Here is a 17360-nt window from a genome sequence, read left to right as displayed (position 1 = left end):
CCGTCAACACAAGGAATAAGAGCTTACAACAACACTCGTCGTCAAGCTCTTGGCAAAATTACCATCAATAAAACGGCGGGAGCGATAGAACACGCTACTACATTTCAAGTGGTGGATATTAAAGCTTCATTCAATTTACTGTTGGGACGCCCTTGGCTTCATGACCTTAAGGCCGTCCCTTCATCTCTCCACCAAAAGGTAAAGGCCATAGTTGGAGGAATTCCTATCACTATATTATCGATGCTTCATCCATGAGGATTAAAGCCATAGAAAATCCGATCATTAATGTGGAGCACGATGAAGATGATGAAGACTTGTGGGGCTTTAATGAAGAGGTCTCCTTAATCGAGGAGGATGAAAGGACCCCTCTCTACCACGACCCCCACTCGAATATGAAAGTAAACGCTATTCTAAAGAAATAAGGGCATTTTCCTGGAATGACTCTAGGAAAGAAGAAAGGAATAGCAAAATTGCTGGAATTACCTGGCCTCCCTAAGTTAGACACTTTTGGACTTGGTTTTGAACCGACTCGGGAAGATCTCAACCGAGCCCGGGAAAAGTCTAAGGCGCGTAGGAACGCTTGCATCCAAAAGATAGCAATCCCAATGGATCAGTATCCTCTTACTCTCAATGGACAATTCATAAGAGAAGGAGAGGACTATCCATGTTACGAATTTCCCGAACCTTTTGTTGTAAATGGCATAAGGCAACCGGGGTTTGAAATTTTCTTAGATTGCTATTTTCTAGATGAAATCCCAACTCCTATCCACAAGGAGAAAGCACCCCCATGCTTAAACTTTAATGTCATGGGATTACTATTTGGGCGAGAAAAAGATGAGCCGAAGTACATAGAGGATAACTCCCCGCTCATCCAAACGGTCCTACAAAGAGAAATCTTTGACCCCTCAAAGCTCATCACTCCAGTAGAAGGATCACTACAAGGGTGGCGCAAGACAGTCAAGGTGACTACTCCAAGTAGAAGGAGAATCTCCATAACGACAGGGCAAGGACCAATGTTCAAAGAGTCGTCAGAGTCAGAGTAAGAATCTTTTCTTGTAGAGTCATCTAAGTCTTTAGTTGTAGCACCCCCCTTCTTCTATCTCTTCCCCTAGGATAGTTAACAATCAAGTCCCCGAGGACAACTCTCTCTTTTATGAAATGATTTCTGAGTTTAATAATATGTCTTCTTCCGCTTAGTCCTCGTGCTTTTCTTTAACCCAAAATGACGAGCATTGCTTAACTAATAATGAAAATGACAAAAAAACTTATTAAAGCAATGGAAACACTTGAAAAGAAAACAGTGATAATTAATGAAACTGAGACGGTTGATATCTCAAATGATTTAACCATTAAAAGAGAAGTTAAAATTGGATTAACACTTAATGAACAAGAAAGATCCAATTTAATCAATCTACTTAAAGAATTTATCGATGTATTTGCTTGGTCATATGAAGATATGCCAGGTATTAATAGAGAAATAGCTCAACACACTATACCGCTAATTCTAGGAATGAAACCTGTAAAGCAAAAGTTGCGTCGAATGAAACCTAACGTAGCTCTTAAAATAAAAGAAGAAGTTCAAAAACAAATAACTGCAGGTTTTATCATGGTATCCAAATACCCCGAATGGGTGGCCAACGTCGTCCTACTTCCGAAAAAGGATGGAAGGGTAAGAATGTATGTCGACTATCGAGATCTAAATAAGGCAAGTCTAAAGGACGACTTCCCTTTACCACACATCGATATTTTGGTAGATAATACAGCGAATCATGCACTTCTCTCGTTCATGGATGGATACGCGGGATACAATCAAATTCTCATGGAAGAAGAAGACATGGAGAGAACAACCTTCATAACACCATGGGGTACTTACTACTACACGGTAATGCCATCCGGGTTGAAAAATGCGGGTGCTACTTACCAACGAGCAGCGACTGCCTTACTCCATGACATGATGCACAAAGAAGTTGAAGTATATGTGGACTATATGATTGTGAAATCAAAAGATCGCCCAGGCCATCAAGTAGCCTTGAGAAAATTCTTTAAGAGGCTAAAGACATACAACATGAGGTTGAATCCATCCAAGTGTGCTTTTGGAGCCACCTCAGGCAAGCTTTTGGGTTACGTCATAAGCTCTAGAAGAATAGAGATAGACCCAACCAAGATCAAGGAAATCATGTCAATTCCACAACCCAAAATAGGGAAGTAAATTCAAGGATTTATTGGCCGGTTGCAATACTAAGCAGGTTCATATCAAAATTGACAATAATATGTGAACTAATATTAAAGAAGCTTAAAAAGAATGTACCAGTAATATGGGATGATGAGTGTCAAAAATCCTTTGAAAAGATCAAAGCCTATCTTGCAAATCCTCCCATATTAGCAGTAGCACTTCCAAGAATACCTCTTAGGTTATACCTAACAGTCACCAAAGAAAAAATGGGAGCCATGCTTGCACAAGAAGTAGAAGGTAAAGAAAATGCAATCTACTATCTAAGTAAAAAGATTATGAAGTACTCTATACACCACTTGAGAAGGTGTGCCTCGCATTGGTGTGGGCCATGACCAATTTAAGACATTACATGTTCATACATACAGTCTTTGTAGTTTCCCGAATGGATCCGCTCAATTCGAGAAATCTACACTCAATAGGCGCATATCAAGATGGATAGTCAACTTAGCCCAGTTGGATGTAAGATTCATGCCTCAAAAAGCTATTAAAGGATATGTGGTTTAAGATTTTCTAGAGGACTTTCCAATAGAAGATCTAATGCCAATACACGATAATGAATTTCCAGACGAAAACTTGATGGCCACAGAAGATGATACTTGGACCTTATACTTTGATGGAGCCTCAAACCAAAAGAGATGTGGTGTTGGAGTATTACTAGTATCACCTGAAGAAGAGCATATTCCAATCTCCATAAAGCTAGATTTCGATGTTACCAACAACGCTGCTGAGTACGAAGCATGCCTCTAACTATAAAAAAAGGCATAAACCGACTTATATTCAAGCCATAGAAGATGATGAAGCGATCCAAGATGAAGAAGAAGAAGAAGAAAAAAAAAAAAAAAAAAAAAAAAAAAAAAAAAAAAAAAAAAAAAAAGAAGAAAAGAAGAAGAAGAAGAAAGAAGAAGATAGAAGAAGAAGAAGAAGAAGAAGAAGAAGAAAGAAGAAGAAGAAGAAGAAGAAGAAGAAGAAGAAGAAGAAAGAAGAAGAAGAAGAAGAGAAGAAGAAGAAGAAGAAGAAGAAGAAGAAGAAGAAGAAGAAGAAGAAGAAGAAGAAGAAGAAGAAAGAAGAAGAAGAAGAAGAAGAAGAAGAAGAAGAAGAAGAAGAAGAAGAAAGAAGAAGAAGAAGAAGAAGAAGAAGATAGAAGAAGAAGAAGAAGAAGAAGAAGAAGAAGAAGAAGAAGAAGAAGAAAGAAGAAGAAGAAGAAGAAGAAGAAGAAGAAGAAGAAGAAGAAGAAGAAGAAGAAGAAGAAGAAGAATCGTGGTATACATATATACTTAATTATGTCACCAAAGGAGAATACCCTCCTCATGCTGACAAAATGGCAAAACGAGCATTAAGACTCTTGGCTTCCCAATACGTACTCATAGATAACGAGTTGCATAAAAGGGTACCTAAGGGTCGAGCTCTCTTATGTGTAGGAAAAAAGGATGCTCAAAGAGCAATTAGAATAGTCCACGAAGGCATTTGTGGAACTCACGTAAATGGCAAAATTCTAGTCCAAAAGATAATGTGAGAAGTATACTATTGGACTACCATGAATAAGGATTGTCATCAATATATAAAAAGATGTCCTAAGTGCCAAATTTATGCAATTTACAACATGTTCCTCCGTCTCTACTCTACACCTACACTTCACCATGGCCATTCTCTACATGGGGAATTGACATTGTTGGCAAAATCACTCCCCCAGGAACAAGAGGTCATGAATACATCCTAGTAGCAATTGATTACTTCACAAAGTGGGTCGAAGCACAATCATATGCTAAACTCACTACAAAACATGTAGCACTCTTTATCGAAAGAAATATTATTTGTCGATATGGAGTCCCACATGAAATGATAAGTAACAATGGAACTCACTTTCAAGCTGTTACAAAAATATGGCATTCAACACCATCATTCCTCTCCTTATAGACCTCAAGAAAACGGAGCAGTTGAAGCGAAAAATAAAAATCTAAAGACTATCATCGAGAAAATGACAGAAAATTACAAGGATTTGCCTGACAAACTCCATTTCGCACTATGGGGTCATCGCACGTCACTTCGCAAATCAATAGGAAATACGTCATTCTCCTTAGTTTATGGAATGGATGTCGTACAACCTGTAGAGTTAGAGATACCATCTCTACGCATTGCATTAGAAAGTAAACTCGATGAAGTTGAATGCACTAGGGCGAGATATGAGGAGCTAATTCGACTTGATGAAAAACGACTAGAAGCTCTACATCATACTCAATGCTATTAAACTCGTATAGTTAGGCATTTTAATAAGAAGCTCAAGATTAAAAAACATCAAAGTAGGAGACCTGGTGTTAAAAGCATTAAGGAAGAATGTTTTAGATCCAAGGGGCAAATTTAGGCCTAATTGGTTTGGACCCTATATTGTCAAAACAATCCTATCAGGATGTGCAGCAAAATTAACTGATATGGATGGCAATGAGTTCTCGAACATGACAAATCTTGACCAACTTAAAAAGTACTACCCATAATTACTTAAGTAGGATACTCTAGAGAGCTACGTTTTTCCTGATTCCTTAAGAAAGGATACGTAGGCAACCCTTTACGGGTGCGGCCACTTTACTTTTTACAAACCTCGCATCCCAGATTTAAAAATAAATTTGACAGAAATTCGACGAAGCATCGGCGTCACAGAAAAAGTTCCTACGCCAACCGATTCACCTTAGCGCCAGACGACAGTGTCAATCGTCTGACGCCAGACTGCCGCAGCTGGCGCCAGTCGTGAAGAAGCGGCGCCATTTTTGTGGGAGTACCTGGGAATATTTCGGTGATTTTTGGAAAATTTTCAACTTCCGTACTCGAAAAATTTTTGAAAAATTAAATTTTCGGTTTTCATTGCTTTAATAAATTAAATTTAAAGGAGATATTAAAAAGCTGAAATTTCATTAATAAAATAAACTAACAAATTACATTATTGATGGAATTTAAAAAAAGCTTACTAAAATAAATTAACTTTAAAACTAAGTCTAATAATTGAAAGTTAAGAAATGCTTCAATCTTCTTTTTCTTTCTTTGCTCTCTTCCAATTTTTGTCTGCATCCTCTTCATTATCCATGACTTTAGCTAGTAGGCATCCTTTAGAGGACCTACATTCAATTTTGGAGTAAATAGTTTCTCCCTTAGCTAGGACTCCATGTTTCTTTTCTACCTAAGCCTTCTTCTCTGAAATGTCAGCTTTTCTTTTCCCTTTATCTTTTGTAGAACTCTTCTTCTTAGGCATTGTAGGTGTTTTGAATTCAACCTTTTCATCCAAGCGTTCCTTAACAGGAATCACTTTGTCACAAAGACGATTCTTTACATCAGGTTTACTCTGATTTTTCTTCATATCCTTCGAAGGTTTCTTGAGAAGCCATCTTTTCACATCATTGGGCAAGGAAGGAGGAACCTTTTGGGTAATCACTTCCCATATAGGTCTAGCACTCTAATAAGCATCAAATTTTTATACGTCTTGAGAAACAGGAAATTCATAGGGACGACGAAGATCCCTAGAAGGAATTGTTTGAAGTAGGCCGTAGTGTCTTTTTATCCTGCAGGGATAATAAAAAGGCATCTTGGTTAAGCTTGGAAGACGACAGAAGGGTAGCTTGTTGACACCAACCATCTTCTCTATTTTCCACTTGATGGCAAAGTTGCAAGAGGCAAAAACTTTCTTTCATTCATGGCGCCCCATCTTAGAGAAGCGCTTCTTTCTTCTCACAAAGCAATTTGGAGTGTATTTTTCAACATTGTCGGGAGGACTAATTAATTCTAGTCTCTCCGTTAGCCAAATCTGCAAAAAAATTCAATGCAAATAAATTAATATTACTATACAAAAATATGTTTTTGATTTCTGTAATTAAAAATATTATTTTTCTACCTGTAATAAAATTGGAGAGCCCCGAAAAGGTGCTTTTGGATTTCTCTTCAATTCATCAAGACTAAGCATAGCCTCTCCAACAATTAATGGCATTGGATTTCTCCCATATTCAATCTGCTCCAAAACAGTCGCTATTATTGCTTGACCCTCATTAGTTCTACCACTAGTGAGAAGAAATTGGTTAAGCATGCAAAAGAGAAAAGTCCTTCTTCTATAAACATGAAAAGACTCAAAATAAGGTCTATCAAAATAATGGCGTGCAAATTCTTTCCAATTAACTATGCTACCGCCTACTATATTTGTTAGATCATTGTCTTTTAAATTAAAGAAGCGCTCAAAATCCTTATAATAATATTCATTTATTTTAGGGATTACTGCAAGATCTAATGCGAGTAAGCCTAAGATAGCACCAAATTTCTCCGGTAAAGGGCAAATTTCATCACACCCTAGTCTAAAACAATGAGTATCCACATCCCAATATTCTAAGGCGGTATAAATAAAGTCTAAATCAAGATCTACCCCCTTGACACCATAAATACCCCCCACATGAAAAAAGTCTAATTCTTTTCTCTGCTTGGCAGTTAGAGACCGACACCATTCATGAGTGAAGTTGGTAAAACTCTTAGTAATTAAAGACATGATTATTTATTTTTTTTCAAAAGCTAAGACTATATTTAATCTGCTGAAATTATGAAGAAAATCGGCTGATCAGGGGGCTATTTATACACAACATCGGCACAGTTTCAATCCGCAAAGGATTCGGAGTCAACGCTCATCAGCGCCAGACGACAGAGTCTGGCGCCTAACGCCAGAACCTGGCGCCAAGCGCTAAGCAGTAGCGTCTGGCGCCAACACAAAACGCGTGGCGCCAGGTGGCGCTGACGTGTCTTATCGAGCGAGCTTTTCAAAAACCGCGTTTTTCTGGCTGATTCGAGTCTGGACAATGGCTTAACAATTTTATATCCTTTTTATACCCTTTTTCTTAATTAAATATGTTGATTATATTAATTATATTTTTTGTATTTTATTTAGACTCAATTTTAAGTTTTTATAATTCTAATATTTTTATTTTTTCATTTTCTTTTTTAGGGGAGAAATTCGGATAACCTCCATCAATAATAAAAATGACGGAATTTTTGCGCAAAATTATTAATCATCACAATTCTTTGCACACACAAATATGCACATAAAAATGAAAAATAAATTATAAATAAATAAACTCATAATGGTATGTATATACAATATGTCTAATAAATAAGTCTAACAAAGGCAAAGTTCTATATAAGTCAAAATAAAAATAAACACAGGCATTAACTACGACGCCGGAGGATGCACATGATCAGAGACGCCCATCATATCATAAAACTGCGCAGTACGAGTAGTCTCCTCGGGAGGTGGAAAGCTCAGCTCGGGACACGTCCACCTAAGATCGCCCCGAGGCTGAGGCTGAGGCTGCGGAGGCTGCTGCGAAGACGAGCCGACCTCATATATCCCACCACCTCTAGGAGCCGAGGTAGCCTCTCCCTGGCCTACCGGCTCAGCACGTGCACCCTCAGATGAAGAGCCTAAGTCCTCAACCGCCTCGGCCCGAGCAGCCTCAGAGAAACCACCCCGACCGCCAGAACTAGTACGGCGACGTCTCGAGCGGGACTTCCCCGGGTCTCTCCGGACCTCAGGTCTCGTCCGGGTACGAGAAGGAATGGGCTGACCCTGCAAGAAGAAACTAAGTCAGAAACAATCAAAATAGACATAACAATGCAGAAACAAGAAAGAAGGCTACCTCCTGAACGACGTCGTCGCGACGACACGTAGCCACATTCCTCATCTGAACAAGATGGCTCCATAAGGCATCAATACACCGTGCCATCGCCGTGACCACCTCACGCGAGAACTGTTAAAGAAATAAAGTCAATAACAACGCCTGATGTATATGAACAAAATTAGAAATAAATAAAGCTTACCCGATTTTGGTGATGAGGAATCGACCGCTCCACGAAGCGCTCGTCCTCGGGAGCTAGAGGAATCATCTCCTCGATCGGCCCGTATGTCCCCTGATAATGGATGGACATAAGAGGTGGCACAAACTCAGTAGGTTCAGCCTGACGAAAGCAAATCCAAATCAGTAAAATATCACTTGAGGGCTACTTAATAAAAGGTAAAAGATGAAAATCATACCGCCACCTCTTCAGCCAGAACAGGGGCTGGAGCTAACAGCGGCAGCAACTCCTCCTCATAGCACCGCCCAGGGATCGTATAAGACCGTCAAGGGGTCTCAGCCGTCTCTCACAAGCTCACCAGCCTCGCGCCATTGAACATATGACGCGGCTGAGGAACAGGAACGATGAAGGTGTCTGAGGAATTCTGAATAGCAATCCTCTCTCCAAGATATGCAATCGCTCCATACGTCCCTAGGAAGTAGCGACGCTCAACGGTGTACAGCGCAGCTAATCCAAGGACAACGAAGCCGATCCACGGCCAGGACTGCACATCAGGCTCCTGCGAAGAACGCCTATGAGATAAGAATGTACTAAAGGTAATACAAAAGTGTCCAACTATGAAAAGAACCATACTGAGATGATCTGATCTCGGACATAAGCAGTAGACATCCCAGCGCGACAGCCTCCCCAACATGCGCTCAACGGAAACCCGCGTGGCGACGGTCTCGCCGGCGCAACTGAAGGAAAGTACTCGTAGAACCAGATCTACAAAAGGAAAAAGTGTCAGCAAGTGCTAACTAAAGCTTAGAGCGAGCTAAACTTTATGGGAGATAAAGTATACCTCTACAACTCTCCAGAAACCGGACAGAGCGACGTTTCCCGTAAAGGACCGGTGTTGACACGAGTCTCACAATGCTCGGACAAATTCAGCATACGCCAAGCTGGCCCAATCATGGGTCCCGATCAGGTGAAGATCACGGGCCGTTGATAGGTAGTAAAGCAGCACTTTACTACCCTTGTTAGGGGAAAACGTCCCTGACAGCAAGATAAGCACAAAGTTGCGCATCATCCTCGAAAGCCGCCGCCAGAGTCGATCGGCGAATGCCCTTAGCACTAAACTGAGTCGACTCTACCTCAGCACGAGCCCGAACAGCAATCGGACCAAACAACTCCTCAACCTCAGGAGAGAAAACACTGATCTCGCTGTCGAACGGCAGCGTATTAGAACTAAACTCCAGTCCCGTAATGAGACTGAAGTCGGTCGGGGTGATCATCATCTCACCCTAGGGGAAGTGGAAAGTGTTGGTGGTGTCCCAAAAGAACTCCACCAGGGCGCGAGCCACATGGTGACCCCCGTTAGAGGCAATCATAGCCTTCGAGGTCTCGAACAATGCAGTCAACCCGCAAGACTCCCAAAGAAGTCTCACCTCTCCATTGACGCCGATGTGCAACTTGTACAAGTCGCTCAGGGTATCGCAGCCTGAGTCGTGGTAGAGCGTCCTACCAACCGTGATCCCACGTTACACCCTCTCAGAGATGTGGTGTACGGGGGAAAAGTACAAAGTCCACTAATCCCACTCAGGAAGGGGACCAAGAGAAGTGGACGAGTCGGCGTCCTCCTCTACGGGCTCAAGCTCCCGTCGTGTGTCTCGGGACCATGAACCCAAACCTCGCTGTCTAGCCATGCTACATTGTGAAGAATCATCATGAATTAAGGTTCTATAGTATCTAAGGTTCTCCTAGCCGCATTATACGGTGTTCGCGAAAAAAACAGAGTACTTAGTACTTGTAGACACCTAAAAATGTCTCCCCAAAACCAAACCCGATGACGAACAACCTTTCACCTCTAATATTGGTCGGGTTTGGTATTTAATCCCGAGAGTGCTTAAAAAATTGTATTTGATTAAATTCAATTTTTGAATAGTCCATGGATTAGTCTTGATGTTTGGTCAAAGCATAGTTTTAATTTCAGCCCAAACTTATTATTTAATTTTAGCCCAAACCTTTTTTTTTATTTTACTGTTTTATTATTTATTTTGGCCCAAACTTTTTATTTATGTTATTTATTTTAACCTAAATAATAATAAAATCAGAAAATGGCCCGAAATTATCAATCGACACTTAAAATGCTGAACGAAATTAGGGTTAAAAATGAATTTAGACGAAACTTTCCCGTCTGACAGTGGGGTTCCCCGTGACACGGGTAACCTGCAGTGACACGGGAGTTTCTGTGTCCTTTCCGCGTAAAACCTTAAGGTGTTTTCTCCCCCGTTCACTAAATATTTCCCGCGTCACACAAAATGTGCACCGTGTCACGGGAATGTTTCCCGTCTGACGGTGGGATTTCTAGTGTCACAGTACACTTTGCCGTGTCACGGGATACGTTTTTAGGGGTTTTATCATTTTAGGGTTCCGTGTGTTCCCTCGGCACATTTTTTCTATAAATACCCCCTCATTTCTGATGTACGGGGCATCAATGAATTCTCTAGTTTTTTCTCTCTTCTATGCTCTAGCCTAAACACTAGCCTACCCTTCTTCTTTCAAAATTCCTTCTTCAAGTACTCCAAGGAGTCCATACTTTACTCGTGGTTCGGTCCTTAAGCCAAGGCGTGAAAGGTAGAACTGTTTGAGGGTTTGGCTCCAAATCAACTCTACTTTATTTAATTTAATTTAATTATTGTTTTATTATTATTTACTTGAAGTTACTAACTCGTTTATTATTTTGTAGTTGCAAGCAAACAGAATCAAAGTAAGAATTATGTTCCTTTTTTTCTATTATTTTTCTAACGATTTTATATTGTTAGAATTGTTGTTAAATTTCTTCCAATATAAATGTTTCTTCTATTATTATTTATGATCACCATATTGCATGTTTAAAGGGAATATGTAATTGCAAATCACGCCTAATAAGATAATTTGGACAACCGGTTTAGGTTCCTTTTTAATTTTGTTATCAAATCAAGTGATCACGATATTTTAGAATTATGTGTTGCATTAATATTAAACCAATTTAGCTTAATAATAGTTTGGAGCGAATTGAATATTTTGTTTGTATGCCTTTGAGATCGCATGAATCACTTTTCACTTTAAGAATTAAGTAGAGGCCAATACGGGCGAATGTGACTCCATGACTCACTTTGTACCATCATCCCCGATCCTCCTTTCGTGGTTTCGAACCATATGGAGTTAGTAATCCCATGGATTATGAATGGGGTGTAACCTTCACGAGTCAATCGTTGTTTCCTATCGTTGTCCCTTAATCGTGGTTGCCTTTTATGATCCGTGAACGGTTCACAAGTTCCTTAAAAACTTGTTGGCGGCTCCCTACTTTCCTTGTCCCTAATCGTATATGTCAATTCCCACTTCCTAATAGTGCCAAACATATTCACCACATGCTTTAACGTAGGCGCACTTTGAACGACGCCTACAATTTGGCGACTCCACTGGGTAGGATTCTTGGTTATTTATCGATTTAAGTGATCGGTATTTAATTAAGATGAGTGGATGAGACTTGAAAGATTCTTGAAAAATAATCCTGTGATTAATTTGGCATTTTTGCATATGCATAGACGTTTTAACGTCGCATTTAGGTCTGTCCCTGTAGGAGAAATTGAATAACTTGATTGCGTACGAAGGAAAACAGGGAACCAGTCAGATTTTCTGACTTCCGTGTCACCGTACAGTGCACCGTCTGACGGTGTGCAGTACCGTGGCACAGGAATCTCTGGCAGTCCTAAAATCAGTCTGGTGGCTTGTTTTATCTTCTCACATTCAACTTCCTTCGATTTTTCTAAAAAACATGTGTGTTCCACATGCGTCTTAGCCCCGGGGGATTTAAGCTCTATCAACCCAAAAACGCTCATGGCAATAAGGGTTCATCCGAGTTATTAAATCCACCCGAACCATGGAGTCGAGTTCGATATCATCACGAACTCGCGGAGCCACCCGTTGGCATACACCCTCAAGGGAGGCTGCCTTGCTAACGCGTCCAAACTCTTAACCATGGTACCCTATTGACACCAAATAAACCTGACCATAGTCAAACATAGAACTTGACCTTAGGTTGCGAACTATTCTCTGCATCATTGTGCCTACGTGTTTTATGCTTGGTCGTTTTGATCCTAACCTTAACGATCTTTCTTTGTCTATGGTGGATTATTTTATGACTGATGATTGCCAATGGACCGTACTCATTTAGTAGTTAGTGCAAAAAAAAAAAAAAAGGTTGCCGCACCACGGGAAGGTCTACCGTGTCATGGAAAATTTCCATCGTGGCACGGTGGACCTGCGAAAAAAAAAAACGTTTGCCGCGCCACGGGAAGGTCTACCGTGTCACGGCAAATTACCACTGTGGCACGGTGGACCTGCAAAAAAAAAAAAGTTTGCCGCGCCACGGCAAATTTCCCACCGTGGCACGGTGGACCTCAAAAAAAAAAAAAAGGAGTTTGCCGCGCCATGGGAAAATCTACTGTGTCACGGCAAATTTCCAGCGCGCCACGGTGGATTTCCAGCACCAAAAAAAAAATAAAAAATTCCCGTGTCACGGGAATTTCCACCGTGGCATGCGAAAGTTCACCGTGTCACAGCAATTTCCACCGTGGCACGGTGGATTTCCCAAAAATAAAAAACCACCGCGTCACGGCAGCTTGTACCCTGACACGATACATTTTTCCTTGCCACGGTGCCCTTGAAATAAGTCTAATCAGCTTTTTTTAAGTCTTCCATGTTAATTTGGTCCTCGTGTCAGTCATTTTTGTTATTTTTCACATGTTTTGCCATACGATCATACCACGAGTCTTATAACATCACTTCGTCACTCACGAGTCAAGTATAGTCCACACACTTTCTTTATGTTCCGACTCGAGTCGTGCACCAGGTCGTTTATAACCGTATATTAGGTTCATGCACCCTTTTTTCGTCATAATAAAAAATGAGTGGAGTTTTCTCACCCGTTTTCAAATGTCTATTTTTTCCCTCCTTTCCTATCTTGAGCAATGAGTCAAACAATTAAGTGAATTATTTTATTTCACAGTACTTGGTCAAGGAACAGGGATAGATTAATACGGTTCGAGCCATTACCGCAACAATCTCTCAGATCTAATAGGCGTTCAAAGAGAATTTTTCCATCTCCATTACTCATCACCTTTCAATGGCCACTAAAGAAGATATTGAGAACATCAACAAATCCATCGAGGCACTGTCTTCCATGATGCAAACCCTTACCACTAGGGTCACTACAATGGAACAAAACAAGGTCACTGTTTCCACCCTTGACAAACTAAAGGAACAAATGAGTAAGATTTATGAGGATTTCACTTAAGTGGAATGACCTCCCACTACTTTGGATGTGAAGGACAGACTCCCTGAAAATTTCTCCACTGCTGGTATTCCAAAGTTCAAGCCTACTAACAATTCAATATTCCATTTGAAGGCGTTCTCTGCAATCATGGCTCTTAAGGGATTGGACGTAACACTATTCCCTACGGTGTTCCCTCTCTCCTTAGAACATGCTTGCCAACAATGGTTTTATTCCTTAGATGCGAAGCATACTGCGACTTGGCAAGATGTCACCGACAATTTCATGAATCGTTACAAGTGTAACATTCAAACCAAAACTTCTGAACGTGAACTCTCCATTCTCAAACAGAAAGAGAATGCAGGCTTCACCGCTTACCTGAACAGGTGGAAGGAAACAGCTTCACTCTTGGTAGATCCTCCCAAAGAAAGAGAGATGGTTCGCCTCTTTATTCAAAATCTGACTCATAAATATAGGGAACATCTCAAATTTCTTCCACTGAACACTTTCAAAGCTGTATACGACATCGGCATCAATATCGAGGATGAGCTAATAAAGACTGCTGGTAGTAACAATAATAACACTTGAAAATAAGAAGAACGACCATCCTTCTTCTTCGTCTTCTAAGCACGAAAATACTATCAACAATATAAGCCAAGTTGATATCAATGAAGTGTTAGTTCTTGATGCTCCATTGCCCAAGAAGAAAAGAACTTACACTCCTTTAGGAATGACTTATGATGCGGCCTTTGATCGCCTTTACAGTCAAGGCTTGATCACACCTATTGGGCCATTTCCAGAGCCAAAACCTGAAGAAAGGAGCGCCAAATGGAATCCCAATGCCTATTGCAAGTACCATCAAGGAAGGGGCTACACTACGGAGCAATGCTGGAATTTGAAGGACGTCATTCAACACTTGATGGATGCAAACAAACTTCCTAGCGGCAAGAAGTAATGAATACAAGGCGCACAACAGATCCTTCGTGCAAGATTTCATGATTTCTTTCTTTATCATTCGTCTCCATTCCACCATTCATGACTAGCATAGGTTTTCCACTTTGAATTTTTATATGTTTCATGTGTTTCGTTCACCTTTTCCATTAATAAAATGAGCAATTTTCCTTTACATCTCGATCACAGAATTTTTCATTCATTCATTCATTCTAAAAATTAAAAAAAAAGAAATAAAAAAAATCAATTACCGAACTAATCCCAAGGTACACCAATGACTTGAGGCACCTTTGCAACCCTGTCATTCCCTGTTAACCGTTCAATCACATTCCATTTCTTCATAAACCATTTTGAGCCTCGTCTAACGTTTGGCCTTAATTTCTTCAACCCCCGTTCACTTAACCATGTGATTGGAAGATGTGTAATTGTATAACATTCAAAAAGCAAGTAAAAAAAAGCAAATAAAAAAAAGCAGAAAAGCAACAATAAAACAATGTCTAAAGGCAAGTGTTCCAATGTCTTTGATACGAACACGTCTCGAATTGCGTCTCTTATCGAGTGCTTGGTACCGTGCCTGAGAAACATGAATGCTAAGTGAGTGATGGACCGCATGATCTAAGATTTCCTACATTGATTCAAAAGAATGAAAAAAAAAATATCAAAGCAAAAGAAAAAAAAATGTTAAAAATAAACTTGCAAAATTCAAAATTTTCAAATTCAAAATTACACATCTTGGGGATTCTCTTGGGTCTTGAGCCTTTTATCCCTTTCTTCTTTAAACCATCAACTTAACCACATTACAACCCATGAAAGACCTCTTTGAGGTGTACATACACTTGTGCAAAGTTCGGTTAGAGCTACGTTCGGCCTGATTCCTAACGGATACGTAGGCAACCTCACATCGGGGTGCGGCCGCATTCATATTCATATCCATGCATGATCGAGTCAAAGAATATCCAATGCTTACCCCTACCCATTTAGAGATAGACTTGGGGGCTTGAACCCACATCATTTAGCCTGTCTAGCCTAAAGGGTAATCATCTTTGACTCTTCTCACATATATTTCCCTCACCATAGCCATTGCAGCCTCACTCAGTATCACATTCACACACTTCACTCACACATCCATATCCATATCAATCATCCTTCCCTTTAAGAGCCCTTATCATGTGTAGGCGTCGCTCGAAGTGCGCCTACGTTAAAGCATGTGGTGAATATGCTTGGCACTCATAGGAAGTGGGAATTGACATTACGATTAGGGACAACGATTAGGGACAAATAAAGTAGGGAGCCGCCAACAAGTTTTTAAGGAACTTGGCAACTGTTCACGGATCATAAAAAGGCAACCACGATAAGGGACAACCATAGGCAACAACGATTAACCCGTGAAGGTTACACCCCATTCATAATCCATGAGATTACTAACTCCATATGGTTCGGAACCACAAAAGGAGGATCGGGGATGATGGTACGAAGTGAGTCATGGAGTCACATTCGCCCGTATTGGCCTCTACTCTATTCTTATATTGAAAATCATTCATGTGATCTCAAAGGCATACAAACAATAATTCAATTCGCTCCAAACTATTATTTAACTAAATTGGTTTAACATTAATGCACACATAATTCTAAAATATTGGTGACCACTTCAATTAATAATAAGATTAAAAGGATCCTAAACCGGTTGTCCAAATTATCTTATTAGGCGTGGTTTTCAATTACATATTCCCTTTAAACATGCAATATGGTGATCAAAATAACAATATAATAGAACAATATTAATATTAGAACCAATTTAATCACAATTCCAACAACATAAAATCGTTAGAAAAATAATAAAAACAAAAGGAGCATGATCCTTACTTTGATTATGTTTGTTTGCAACTACAAAATAATAAACGAGTTAGTAACTTCAAGGAAATAAATAAAAAATAATTAAATTAATTTAAATTTAATAAAGTTGATTTTGGGGCCAAACCCTCAAACAGTTCTACCTTTCACGCCTTGGCTTAAGGACAGAACATCGAGAAAAATATGGACTCCTTTGAGTGCTTGAAGAAGGAATTTTGAAGTGAAAAGGGTAGGCTAGTGTTTAGGCTAAAGCATATAAGAGAGAAAATAAAATAAGAGAATTACTCGGTGCCCCATACATCAGAAATGAGGGGGTATTTATAGGGAAAATGTGCTGAGGGAGCACACGGAACCCTAAAATGATAAAAACCCTAAAAAAGTATTCCGTGACACAGTCAAACTGTACCGTGACACGAGAAGCTCCACCGTCAAACAGTACACTTTCCCGTGACACGGTACATAATTGATGTGACGCGGGAAATTTTCAGAAAACGGGATAAAAAACGCGTTAAGGGTTTACGCGGAAAAGACATGGAATGTCCCGTGTCACGGCAGACCTCTCGTATCACGGGAAATCCCATCGTCAGACGGGAAGGATTCCCGTGGCACGGTGGCAGTCTGCCGTGGCGCGGGAATTTCCAGTCCATTTTCCGTCTAAATACATTTTTAACCCTAATTTCCTTCGGCTTTTAAGTGCCGATAGATAATTTCGGGCCTTTTTTGACTTTTATTATTCGGGATAAAATAAGAAAATAATAAAAGGTTTGGGCCAAAAATAAATAATAAAACAATAAAATAAAAAAGGTTTGGCTAGAATTAAGTAATAAGTTTGGGCTGAAATTAAAACTATGCTTTTACCAAACATCAAGACTAATCCATGGACTGTTCAAAAATATGAATTTAATAAAATATGATTTTTTAAGCACTCTCGGGATTAAATACTAAACCCGACCAATAGTGGCGGTGAAAGGTTGTTCATCATCGGGTTTTGTTTTGGGGAGACATTTTTAAGTGTCTACAGAAGCCCCCACTTTGACTGAGTTTGTAGAAACGTTAGTTTCGAAAACGATAGTCAAAGTAGCCTATAGGGACGGAGAATGATTTAAGACGTTCTGCGATCCTAAATCACTCTGTATACGCCGATACCTGCAGAAAAATACGTATCTGACACCAGTGTATCGGTGACAAATGAGTTTGGTATTTTCCTATGCTTGAAGG

Source organism: Chenopodium quinoa, unplaced genomic scaffold (genome assembly GCF_001683475.1).
Source record: "Chenopodium quinoa cultivar QQ74 unplaced genomic scaffold, ASM168347v1, whole genome shotgun sequence".
Taxonomy (NCBI): domain Eukaryota; kingdom Viridiplantae; phylum Streptophyta; class Magnoliopsida; order Caryophyllales; family Amaranthaceae; genus Chenopodium; species Chenopodium quinoa.
This window is presented reverse-complemented; position numbering follows the sequence as displayed.